At 40.9% G+C, this 11,353-nt stretch overlaps 1 long non-coding RNA gene across 1 annotated transcript in view; it reads right to left on the reverse strand.

The window, feature by feature from the left end:
• LOC117888049 overlaps positions 1–11,353 on the reverse strand; it is a 33,410-nt gene extending 22,057 nt beyond the window's left edge. The window contains exons 1-2 of the long non-coding RNA XR_004648251.1: positions 11,183–11,353; positions 9,286–9,408 (exon numbers count right to left, since the gene is read on the reverse strand). This is a non-coding gene — a long non-coding RNA (uncharacterized LOC117888049). The remainder of the gene's footprint in view (positions 1–9,285; positions 9,409–11,182) is intronic.

Consider the following 11,353-nt stretch of genomic DNA (forward strand, 5'->3'; position numbering starts at 1 on the left):
ATCAGCACTTCGGAGCCCGTACTGGGCAAATGACCAATTAGGGAATCTCGGTGAGATTCAGAAAAGCCTAGATAAGTATGTTTTATCAGCCTATAAAAATACCACTTTCACTTATCTGGAGTTACCTTCGCCACACAGCTGCAAAATATAAGAAGGAGGTGGGGGCAACCCCGTACTTGCATAGAGGAGGAGTTATGGAGTGTAACTGACATCCGGGGGTTTGGAAATCAATGTTCTCTTTGCAGGGAGAGACAGTTTCCCCGAGATCAACATTGCAGGATTTTAGCCACCTATAGCTCCCACCGTTGGTGACAGGTCTCCCCGCAATGTGCAGTTCTGTCAGTATGGAGGTGTGCCCGACTCGCTCTGGGGGACTTGTCAGTAGAGGAGAACGCTTGATGCCCTGTCCCAAGTCCACATACCAGACTGGGAATCAATCACATGAAACAGAAGGAGGTGAATTCTCCAGGCAATGTAAATGTCTGAGATGTATATGTGTGTAAACATGGGTACACATCTTCTATGCATGGTATGTAGACACATACGCTTGGGGTGTCTGACACATTTATACACACACGTGTGTATCTGTGTATATATGCACATACATACATATGTGTGTATATAGGTACGGTATATACATACAAACACACATATGTATGTATAAATATGTACTTTGGTATATACACACACATGTGTCTGTAATGTATCTGTGTATATATGCACACACATATGTATGTGTGTACATATACGAATGTTGAGTGCATATGTATGTTTGTATGTATATGCGTGCACACACACAAACATATACATATAAACATACATACATATAAACATCTATGTACACATATACCTGCTCTCTCTCGCTTTCTCTATACGCATACACATATCTCCATATTTTAACAGTGATAAATATATATGGGTGATTATGTATTTATAATCACTGCTTATATATATCATTGCCAAATTATGGTGCTGTGTGTGTGTGTGTGTGTGTGTGTGTAGTCTGAATTGTACATAGACGTTTATATGCATATATATGTGTATACTTACAAACATACATATGCATTCAGACACGTGTATATGTGTACCTATATATAAATACAGACAGAAGCATAAATAGATAAATATATTTGTATAGTGTAGAAAAGTACATATTTATACGCATATATGCATGTACATATATATGTATATACATACGTGTGTGGGCATATATACACACAAACATACATCTCTCGCCGATGCTAACATTCCCTACGATTGTTCAGAAAAAATGTACTTACGCTACTTTCTCTGAATGATTCCAGTCTGGTATGTGAGCTGTAGGAAAGCGATCACAGAGGTTTTCTGTGCTGACCATTTTAAACCAAGTATAATTCCAGGCAAACAGAACAGAGAGCGCTCCCGTCTCGGCAAAACACCACAACTAGGGGAAAGATTGATGGAAATTGCAGGCAAATATAACATTTTCATTTTTCAAAAAACAACTTCGCCCACGTGCTGGCTTTGAGGTCTAAGCAAACGTGACTTGCATGTGTGTGCGTTTAACTGTCAGTGCAACGTTCTGCCCCTTGACTGGGGGCTCCTGGGATGTGAACAACTCTACGAGGACCCAAGGACACCTTACAGGTTTTCAGCACAGTAGCTAGAGTGCAGGGTTTGCGAAGGCAGTAAACGGGAGACATTTGAAAGGTAACTTGTCAAACTCTGATTCGAACTTCTTTTTTCAGAGTCTAGAGTTTGCGGCTGAAGTGCCTCTCTGGTGCCGGGTGTAGCGTTTAAAAATAAGAGTTGGATGGAAAACTAAGCTCAAGGTAAGTGATTCTCCCAAAATGCTGCTTTCTTTCCACTGCTAAATAAAGCAGGCTTTTGAAACCGGCAGGAAGACTGGAGGGCTCCTTAATTCCCGTTTAGCACACTCAGATCCAGCATTTACGGAAGGAATGATCCTGTCTCTCGCTTTATATCAAGAAGAATCGATTAAAACTGAAACAAACAACTCAAAGAGCAGCTCGGGGGTGGTTAAGCCTCGCAGGGCACTCGTGGTTGATGGGGGCAAGATTGCACCCCGCCCGTTGGTTGTGGATCTCTCTGTCTCTCTATTTTACTAAATGAGATCTCAACTTATTTCGGGATTTAGCTTTTGGGAATCAGGTTCCCTATCTTCAGAGAGAGGTGGGAATAATGTAACGTTGGGTGAGAACTCTCTCCAGGCAAAAAGAATTCAAGTAACAAATGTGTACAACAAAACCAGCGTTTCCTTACTGAGGATGTCTCATGATGCAACGTGTCTTTTGCTTAAAAAATACACCGGGAGACAGGAAACGGACATTTTCTAATCACAGGGGGAAGATGTAGCACCTCTATGGGGCTGAGTGGAACAGTGGGGGCTGCCTGTCAGCCCTGGAGTGTTATAACGCAGCCCATCCGCCTCCTTGCCTGCCTGTCGGGTTTGCCTGGTACCTTTTGCACAGCTTTGCTGGAAGGACTTCTAAATTCTTTTCCAAATATAGCCCAAGAGCGACCCTCTTCCCTTCCACCCCTCCCTGCGCGTGCCCCTCACAAATAGAAACCGCCAACTCCTAAGCCAGGCAAGGCAAAAAGTAGTTAGAAAACTAATAATAACAACAATAAAAACAAACACCAGGCAACCCCGGGGAAAAAATAAAGAGCTAAATATTGCTGCATGTCTGTCAAATTTTATGACCTCTGATTGTTGCCTCTCATACCCCCTGTCCCCAAAACACACACACACACACACACACACACACACTATTCCTTGCATTGCAATCGGGCAAAGACATCCCTAGACTGTCAATAGGTTTGTAGAATAATTTAGACTCAGCTTCCCATATTCTGTGAAATATGATTTCAAAGGTAAGAGGAAAAAAGAGCTTTACCAAAGGGTCTTGCGGCAACCAGTAAGAAAAGTCATTCCAGTCCGCGGAAGGCAAATGAATGTGTAATTAGGACAGCAAAGATTACATTTAAGATTAAATCTAAGATTAAATTTAACCACATTCTCAATCTCACTATAATGCGCTTTTATTTTGGCGAAATAAAACCCTTTCAGGTGGTTTCTACGGGCAGCTTCCACCGCTGCGAAATAGGTTAACGCAACTTTCCGAAGGCAAGAAATAATTTGCAGTGATAGGGAAAAATCTAGCTTTGAAGGTTTTAAACATGCAAAGAATTGGTTTGAAGCTTCTAGATGTTTATAAAGCGGGAGCAAACTATGAACCAGAAATAAAGGGAAGGGCATTTTGGACACTGTATTTTTATTAAATTCTATTATTCCTTTATTTGTGGTTTTCATTCGTATTCTTTAAACTTCGATGAGATTGTCTTTATATTTTAGATCCCATAGATACTATACGGGGGGAAGGATACTTAATTTATTTCAGTAAATCGGCTGATTGCATTTAAATCATTTCTTATTCTGCCTATTAAACTTAAAATAAATACAGAAAAAGTTGTACGGAAAAGTAAAGCAAAGCAAACAAATTGCTGGATATTTTGTAGTCTGAATAAATGTATATCATTAGATAGATAGATAGATTATGAAAGAAACACCCCATGTTATCTCTAACTATAAATATTTCCACAATCAATATTGGATACGAATGTGGAATTAGCTACAATCAGCTGTATAAATAAACTAGTTTATTTATTTTAATTATATCCACAAGAACATTGGTGGCTCTTTTAAAAATAGATATGATTTGTTGGATTTCAAGGGAAAATATGCCTTTGAATAAAATCAGACCCATGAACTTTTTCAAGTTACGTGAAAGGAGAAAGAACCTTCGGGCCGCAGAAAATATCTATTGTCTACACAGAAAAAAATCGATGTGGTCTCCCACATGTTCTTTTCCTTTCATTGTATCGACCTTCCTTAATTTGCACATAGGCAGCCAGCAAAACTCAAGGAGCAGGTTTTATACTTGCAATGCAACTAACAATGCGCAGAACTCCAAAGTGACAGCTAAAATTGAAGTACTCTCTGCCTTTGGCTTTCCAAATGGCAACGCACCTCCGTCTTTTCACCCTCAAAAAGGGGAACGAATAGGTTCTTTCTAGGTCACTTTTTAAATTTTATTTTTCATTATAAAATTCTTAGACTGTATTATTTCCTCATCAGCTTTTATAGCAAGACCAAGGCAGGGCTTTTTTTAAGAGCTCTTCAGGTTAAACCTCTGAAAAATTTGCAATTTGGTTGGTGCATTTTTTTTTAAATAGAGAAATATTTGATTGCCTCCACGAGTTGAGGGGAATGGGGTGGGAATTGATTCTAGATTCTCTTTTATGTTGGGTCTGGTTTCTGGTGATTAAATTTCTCTCTTATGTGTACTGGACCTATGGACAATTGATTAATAACATGCCACTTGGCGCCAACACAGAGGCTCCAATGAGGTCCGAGGCCTTTAATCCGCAAGATGCTCAAGAGAACAGAGAGAAACAGAGCAGGACAAAACCAAAGCAACCTACATCAGCCTGTTGCTCTCCGGAATTTTTTTTTCATCTATCCAGTATTTCCTGCTAAACTCGTAAACTTTATTTGATTTACAGCTATTTCATGAACCTGCTTAAACTAACATGTGTTCAGTCTTGTCCAACTGAACCATAAAAAACAGTCTTGGATCCAAACAAGAATCTTTTTTTAATGTGTTATTAATGACAGAAAATAAGCATTGTCTTGGAAACTACTTACCTAGGCCCCCGGCAGTATGAAAGTGGGTTCTACACGCAGTCAGAAGAGTTTTGAGTGTTTCAAGGTAAGGAGATTGTATCTTAGAAGAGGCTTATGTGTAAAAGTTTGGGATGGGTTAGGCTTTCAATATGATCATTATTAATTAGGAATTGTTGATCACATCCATACACATTCACAAATGCATAGCAAAACAGACGCAAAGGCATATATATATACACACAAGCATACACATGTATAAACAAACAAAAATACACCTACACATATATACACACACAAAACCAGGCCCACACACAAACATAAATAAGATGAAAGTGAGAATGAGGTCCTTATTCGAAAAACACGATAGCTACCTCGTGATCAAACTGTCTTACGGAGTTTTTAATTGATTTTTCCTACACAGCCATTTGCCCAAATTTGACTGTGTATGTGGAATGAGTGTCTATACCCACTGATGCCCATATAAGCAGCAAAACCCCCGGGAGATAGGGGAGATGTTGCCGTTTAAAATGGCTTTGCTCCTCTGAAAGAATATTTTTAAAGGAATTCTAGTCTCAAACATCTCTCCTGGCCAGGAAAACTCAACACGTTGTGGCTAAGGAAAGGGTGTTTATTTTTTTCCCAAATGAGATGTTTTGTTTGTTTTATAATTAAAATCTGTGTTTTTTGTTTTAAAAATAATCTATTAAAACTTGGAGGGGAAATCGGTCCTTCCACAGGGAAATAAGAGGCAAAAGGAAACACCTATGTGTTGAGGTCGTGAGGCCAACTGAAAATTTGTGCACGCTTTTAGCAAAAGGAAAGAGATTTTACAAAGATATTTATAATTGAGAGAGAGAGAGAGAGTGGAATCCGTTATATGTCTGAGTACATATATTCGCTCAAATATTAACTATAGAAAGATATGTTGCCTAAATACCATTGAAACTTCATCTTTTGGACACACTAATCACATGTAATGTAATAGATGCATTCCACACCCAGTTAGATGTTATGTGTATAGGTATATTATTGAGAAAGAAAGAAAGAAAGAAAGAAAGAAAGAAAGAAAGAAAGAAAGAAAGAAAGAAAGAAAGAAAGAAAGAAGCTGGTTTCCCCAGATGACAAAGTTGTTTGAATGACCTTCACGTGTTCTCTCCCTCCTCTAAGTACTTGTCTTTCAGAAATAGCTGTACCGCAAATGGTATTAAGAGCCGTTCCTCACTCGTGTTATGGAAAAGGGAAAAAGAAAAATTGCAGGTGTCACTAGTGCAGCGTTTTTCAGTGAATGATTCTAACCGTTTTAGTGTGGCTCCCTCCCCCCTCCAAGGTCATTACAGCAGAGATCACTCTCAGGGAAAGGCCCAGGGCACTGAAGGCTTTAGCCCTCCTTGCCCCTTTAACTTTCTTTCTGGGGCTGGAGTGATGGGGCCTTATCTTATTTTATTTTCTTCTTCAGACCGAGATAAAGTACTGATTGACCCTGTGTTTGGCAATAGAAGATTAGCGTTGCTATTCTGGCCTCAATAACATGCTTTTATCCGGCTGTAGCGTTAGTAATTGATTCAGGAGGTGGGGGTGGGGGGCAGGTTGTAATGGGGAGAGATGGATTCTATGCAGATAAACCCAACAAAGCATTACCTTAAATGACTCAAATTATGAAGGGTCTGGTTTAAATGACATACCCTAGGCTTCCCCTATACCCTGTGCTTAACACTGAAGTCCCTATGGGCTATGTACCCATAGGAATACTCTGCACAGGCAAAACTCCTTGAGTTATGTACAGGAGGGCAAAACTAACTCTGATTTTCCTGGCTTTAAACCAGACCTTTAATACCATGTGAACTCTGGTTTGTGCGCGCGCGTGTATTTAATTTCCGGGGGGATGGTTTCCTTAAGACCAAGGGTGGGGGGGAATCTACCACTGAGATGTGTCTGATACTGTGCACTGAAGCCAGATGAGCTCTGAATGAACAAATCCTTTATATTTATTCCAATCGGTGTCTCTGACCCTTCATCTGAGAGTTATTGATAAAAGACCGTAACATGGGTGTGCTCTGTCCTATCGACAGGTATTTTAGCGACCCGTAATCAGCAGATGGTGGCTAGGAGACAGCATAATGTCTCCTTCTGGGTTCCGATTGCCTCTACTGTCCATGTATTATAGGGGGTCTTCTAATAGGGTCAGGACAGATGACAAAGTTTTTTACATAACTATACAGTCAAAACCTACCATTGGGGCAGTTTAGCCGTGGATTGTTGAGACCAGATTATTCTGGTCTCTGGACCGGTCTGTCATATCAGTGTACATTATTAGGGACTCAATGTGCCAGTTAGTGACACCATAGCCACATCACTGTATATCCAGGGGACATTTAAAAAAACGCTGCCTAGCCCCCGACGCTAGGAACGTTCTGTACCTGTACAAGATACACTGAGGTTTAGAAAGTGTATTTGCTAATTTTTCATTTTCCTAACTATGCTAAAGCTTCAGTTCGCACGGGGAATTAATGGGCTGCAGGAAAATGTGTTTATAAATATATATTTTGTAAGTAACAAGAAGGGGGGGGGGAAGCGCGGTTGGAACCACAAAACTTCTAAAAAACATGTTGTCCACCTGTAATTTAAAAATGATCAACGCAGACTATCAGACCCCCAGAAGTTTCACTCTAGAGCAGTCGAGTGATACACCACAGAAAAGCGGTGATTTTGTAATGGGAAGACTGACACAGTTTGAACTAGTGTGGGCGTTATTTTGACGGAGGCATAACTCCGACTATCCTCAAATTAATGCATTAAGTCAAAGCCCCAGCAATTTAGGAAAGAGTGAAGTTCTTTAAATACTTAAGAAACTTTTAAAAGACATATTTCCACCAATGTATAAATAGACAGGTGTTGTAGCCAACTTCCAAGGAAGAAAGAAAGACAGAAGTTGCTCTCATGTTTCGGAGACATTGATTGTTTCAGAGAAGTCGAAAGAGAAAATGGAAAAGTAAAAAAAGCACTCCCAGTGCATTCTGGTACACTCCCTTATTTCGTGAATATCATGTTGTTCCTAAAATGTTCAAATGTCACCCTAAAATGTGAAATCCTTTACCAAAAAGGGGATCCCAGGTAGGCATTATTTCTTTTTCTTGATATCTCGACCCACTGCAAGACATCAGCTTTGCCATCTCTCTTTCCTTCCCCGAATAAATATTTAGACAAACAAGTAACTGATGCGACTGACACAATATAAAGTTGTCAGACGAGCTGCATGGGTGCTGCCGCTGTTTCCAGCTAAATGCAATACCACTGGTAATATATGCAGACATTGTAGGCACCGCAAGCTCCCCAAAGGCGCCCCCGTTCAAAGGTTATGTTTGTAGGCCTGACCCTGTAATCTTTACTCAGGCAACATTCCCATTGAAGTTAATGGGTGTTATTGCTGGAATAGAGAAGATAAGGCTCCAGCCCTGTGAATAAAGTGAGAGAATGTCACAGTATATACAGATGTATATGCACCCCCCCATACACATATATACATACACAGAATGTGATTACCTCTATATCTAAATATATGCACACACACACACACCCCCCAAGTCTGAGTAAACAAACGAGCAACAGAAGAAACACAATATGTGTGTGTATAGATATAGATGTATGTGCTTAGGTGTGTGCGCGCGTATCCATACGCACACATATCTGTATTTCCTGTTGCTTAGTTTTTAAGCATTTTTTCCATCGTTTGCAAACCCTAAAGGAAAAATAGTCAAAAATCTCCAACCTGCTTGAGTTGAAAGGTTCCTTGCTGGAATGAAAAGGCAGCAAGTAAACTGGTTCATTGTCGACACTGGGAGTTGGTCTGATTATTTTAGTGTGGGAGAGAAGGCTTCAAAAGTAGTTGCAGCCACTCGGTACCTGCTTCTCCTCCAGCTAATAGGACTCTGTAAATTTCAATATATGGGCCGGGAGTGCGGGGGAATATCAGCACCAGTGCAGTGTGTGAACGGGCATTGTTTTCATTTGAAATAAAACAGCGTCAAGACCCTTCGAGATGAAGAGCACACTTAAGGTTAAAACTGTAAATGCCAGCCTGATGCAGCCTAGGGCAAAGTAGGACCAACCGTACAGCAAAACGTGTCTGGTGAGATTGTTGCTAAATTGTCCGATATTGGCTCTCCATAAAAAGGGACTCAATCCACTCCGGGCAAACGAGCGTGTCTGTGTATTCTGAACTCGATCGGGGAGCACGGAGTCGGTTTTCCTGGTGATTAAAAGCGACAATTGCCCTGCTGGGCCGATCTGTGGGGGTGTCCCCCCCCAGAGTTGGGGTTGCATTGCTTTTTAACCGGCCTTCACTCTGTTCCGCTCTTGTTTGCTTGGAATGCTGCAGTCCGCATCCGCTGTTTCTTTAGCCCGCTGAGTACCGGGAAGCACTAGCCCCAATATGGTTCTCTGGATGAAAATCGGGGGGGGTGGGGGGGGGGGGAGGCGGGGAACAAACTCAACCACCAGAAAAAGCCAGGTCACTTGCATGAAACAGGGGAAACTGTAGGGCAGAGAAACAGTGAAACAATAGCTGGGAAGCTCACTGGGTCTCTGCTGTATTCACTTACCTTGAAGTCCACAGATCCTGCAACAACTTCTTGCTTTGTATCTAGGGTTTTCCTGAGGGCCGTATGGTGTCCAATTTATTTTCTCTCCTCTTGATTTCTCTTCCGATCTCTCTCTCTCTCTCTCTGTTGGAGGACACAATGTTTTAGCAGCTTTTTGGAAAATCTTTGTGCCCCAGAGAGGGTGAGGTGAAATGCAACACAAAACGGCACCAGCTTAACAGATCTGGTTTACATGCTCTGGCTAAGTCATTTGCAGCGACTCATTAGAGTTTGAGAGGAGACGTTTTTCCGGTCAATTTCTATTGTCAAGAAACCGCCTCGATTTACCATTTTTATTATCATGAATCATGGCAGAGAATAGTTCTCCGAAGCACACTCGAATCTGTGCCCATAACCGGGTTATCCTTTACTACATACAGCCCAGTACCCTGGCTTTCAGAGGCGCCTCAACATTCATTGACAAGTTTTCCTATTAACACTAATTGTACATGTTTTAAAAAAGTAAGCTGCACCGTGCCAGTACCATGGGATTAACGGAGTTGATCTTGGAGAGCCAACGGCTTTAATGGTCATTTTCCTCTTCCATTCCAAGACAGCACTCGGATTTTCCAGTCCTTCCCCTTTAAATGTATTAAGCACGTTTGTTTGGTTATATTTCCCCCCCAGGCTGGCTGCATTTTGCATTGCACCGAGTGGTTTCTTTGCAAAGGGGGAAACCTAGCTGATAGGGCTTTAAAGGAAAAGAAGAATACAAATTAACCTTCCATTACTGCCGCAGTCAACCATGATAGAATGGGCCAGTTGCGTGTATGATGACGTCTCTGAGTCCTATAGGTGCAAGGGCTGGTGAGATAGCAGCTATCGCCTTGAACTCTCTTTATTTTATTGGAGTATGGCTGGTAATAAACAGTAATATTTAATTTGTCTGAGACCACAAATCGGCTTCTAGCTGGAAGGCTCCTTCTCTATATAGCCCTATAGCGCCTGGGCTTGAGGTCCTTTTCCTAGATTATTGTTTTTTCCACCCTGCAGAAGGAAATAAACGCGATTTATCAGCGTCGTTTTCAACTTTTCTTCAAGGTCCTTGAAAAAGCTAGTTTGGATCTGGAGAGGTGAGTGTTTCCATTGCAATATTAGAGCCTAAAGGCAGAAGCATTGCCCGGTGTTTGATCGTTCTGTCCCACGTTGTGGATTGCACCTTAGACTAGATCATCTCTCTTTGCATTTCTTTCCATTCATGCTACTTTGCTGTCCACTGGAAAACAACCATCCTACGGATGCAACTTTCTAACTTTATTTTTTTAAATCTCAAATTTCACTAGCAGAATTCCATTTCTGATCTTCACTATTTTGAGATCATGTGCAATTCCGGGATTTCATAAACAAGTTAGTGGTTACAAAATATACAAGAGACCTGACATGGTGCCTCCAAGTTGCTTACCTGGAAACTTTCATTCAGAAAGCACTTGGGGGCTGCAGAAAGGCAGAAATGTCATTCTCTTTACTTAACAGCAACAGAGATTTGAGCTAATGAATTTTACAAGATAAACAGCAGGCATGTTCATGCTACGGCCAAAGAAGCAACTTGATTTATTCTGACATTTACAATATTTATGGGAAAATACTTTTTTTTTGCATTGCTCTGCATATAATTTCCCTTTTAAAAATAATAAGAAAATAATATGTTATAATACCGGTCTCTAATTTGTTGGTTGTAACGGTAGGTTCAGTTATGCACATTTTTAAAAGAATTTACTACTACTGATTCTTTTCAAGTTGCAATTAAACTGGAGGACACGTGAAGAGGTTTAAGCAGATGCCAAACTGCGCGCATGCACGCACACACTTACACACACACACACACATTTTACACAACGTTGTCTTATCCCCACTTCACCTCAAACTTTCATAGGAATCCAGAATTAGTACTCCAGGGGCTTGTTGGTGGAAGTCTGGGTCGATTGTTCAGCTTCTGTGAAACCCTACTTGGAAAGAAAGATCTAAACCATGCCATTTATTCCAACTCTTATCAAAAATACAACCCACCAATCTGGTTCTCTTCAGGCTG

The sequence above is a fragment of the Trachemys scripta genome, chromosome 15 (genome assembly GCF_013100865.1).
Source record: "Trachemys scripta elegans isolate TJP31775 chromosome 15, CAS_Tse_1.0, whole genome shotgun sequence".
In the NCBI taxonomy this organism is placed as follows: Eukaryota; Metazoa; Chordata; order Testudines; family Emydidae; genus Trachemys; species Trachemys scripta.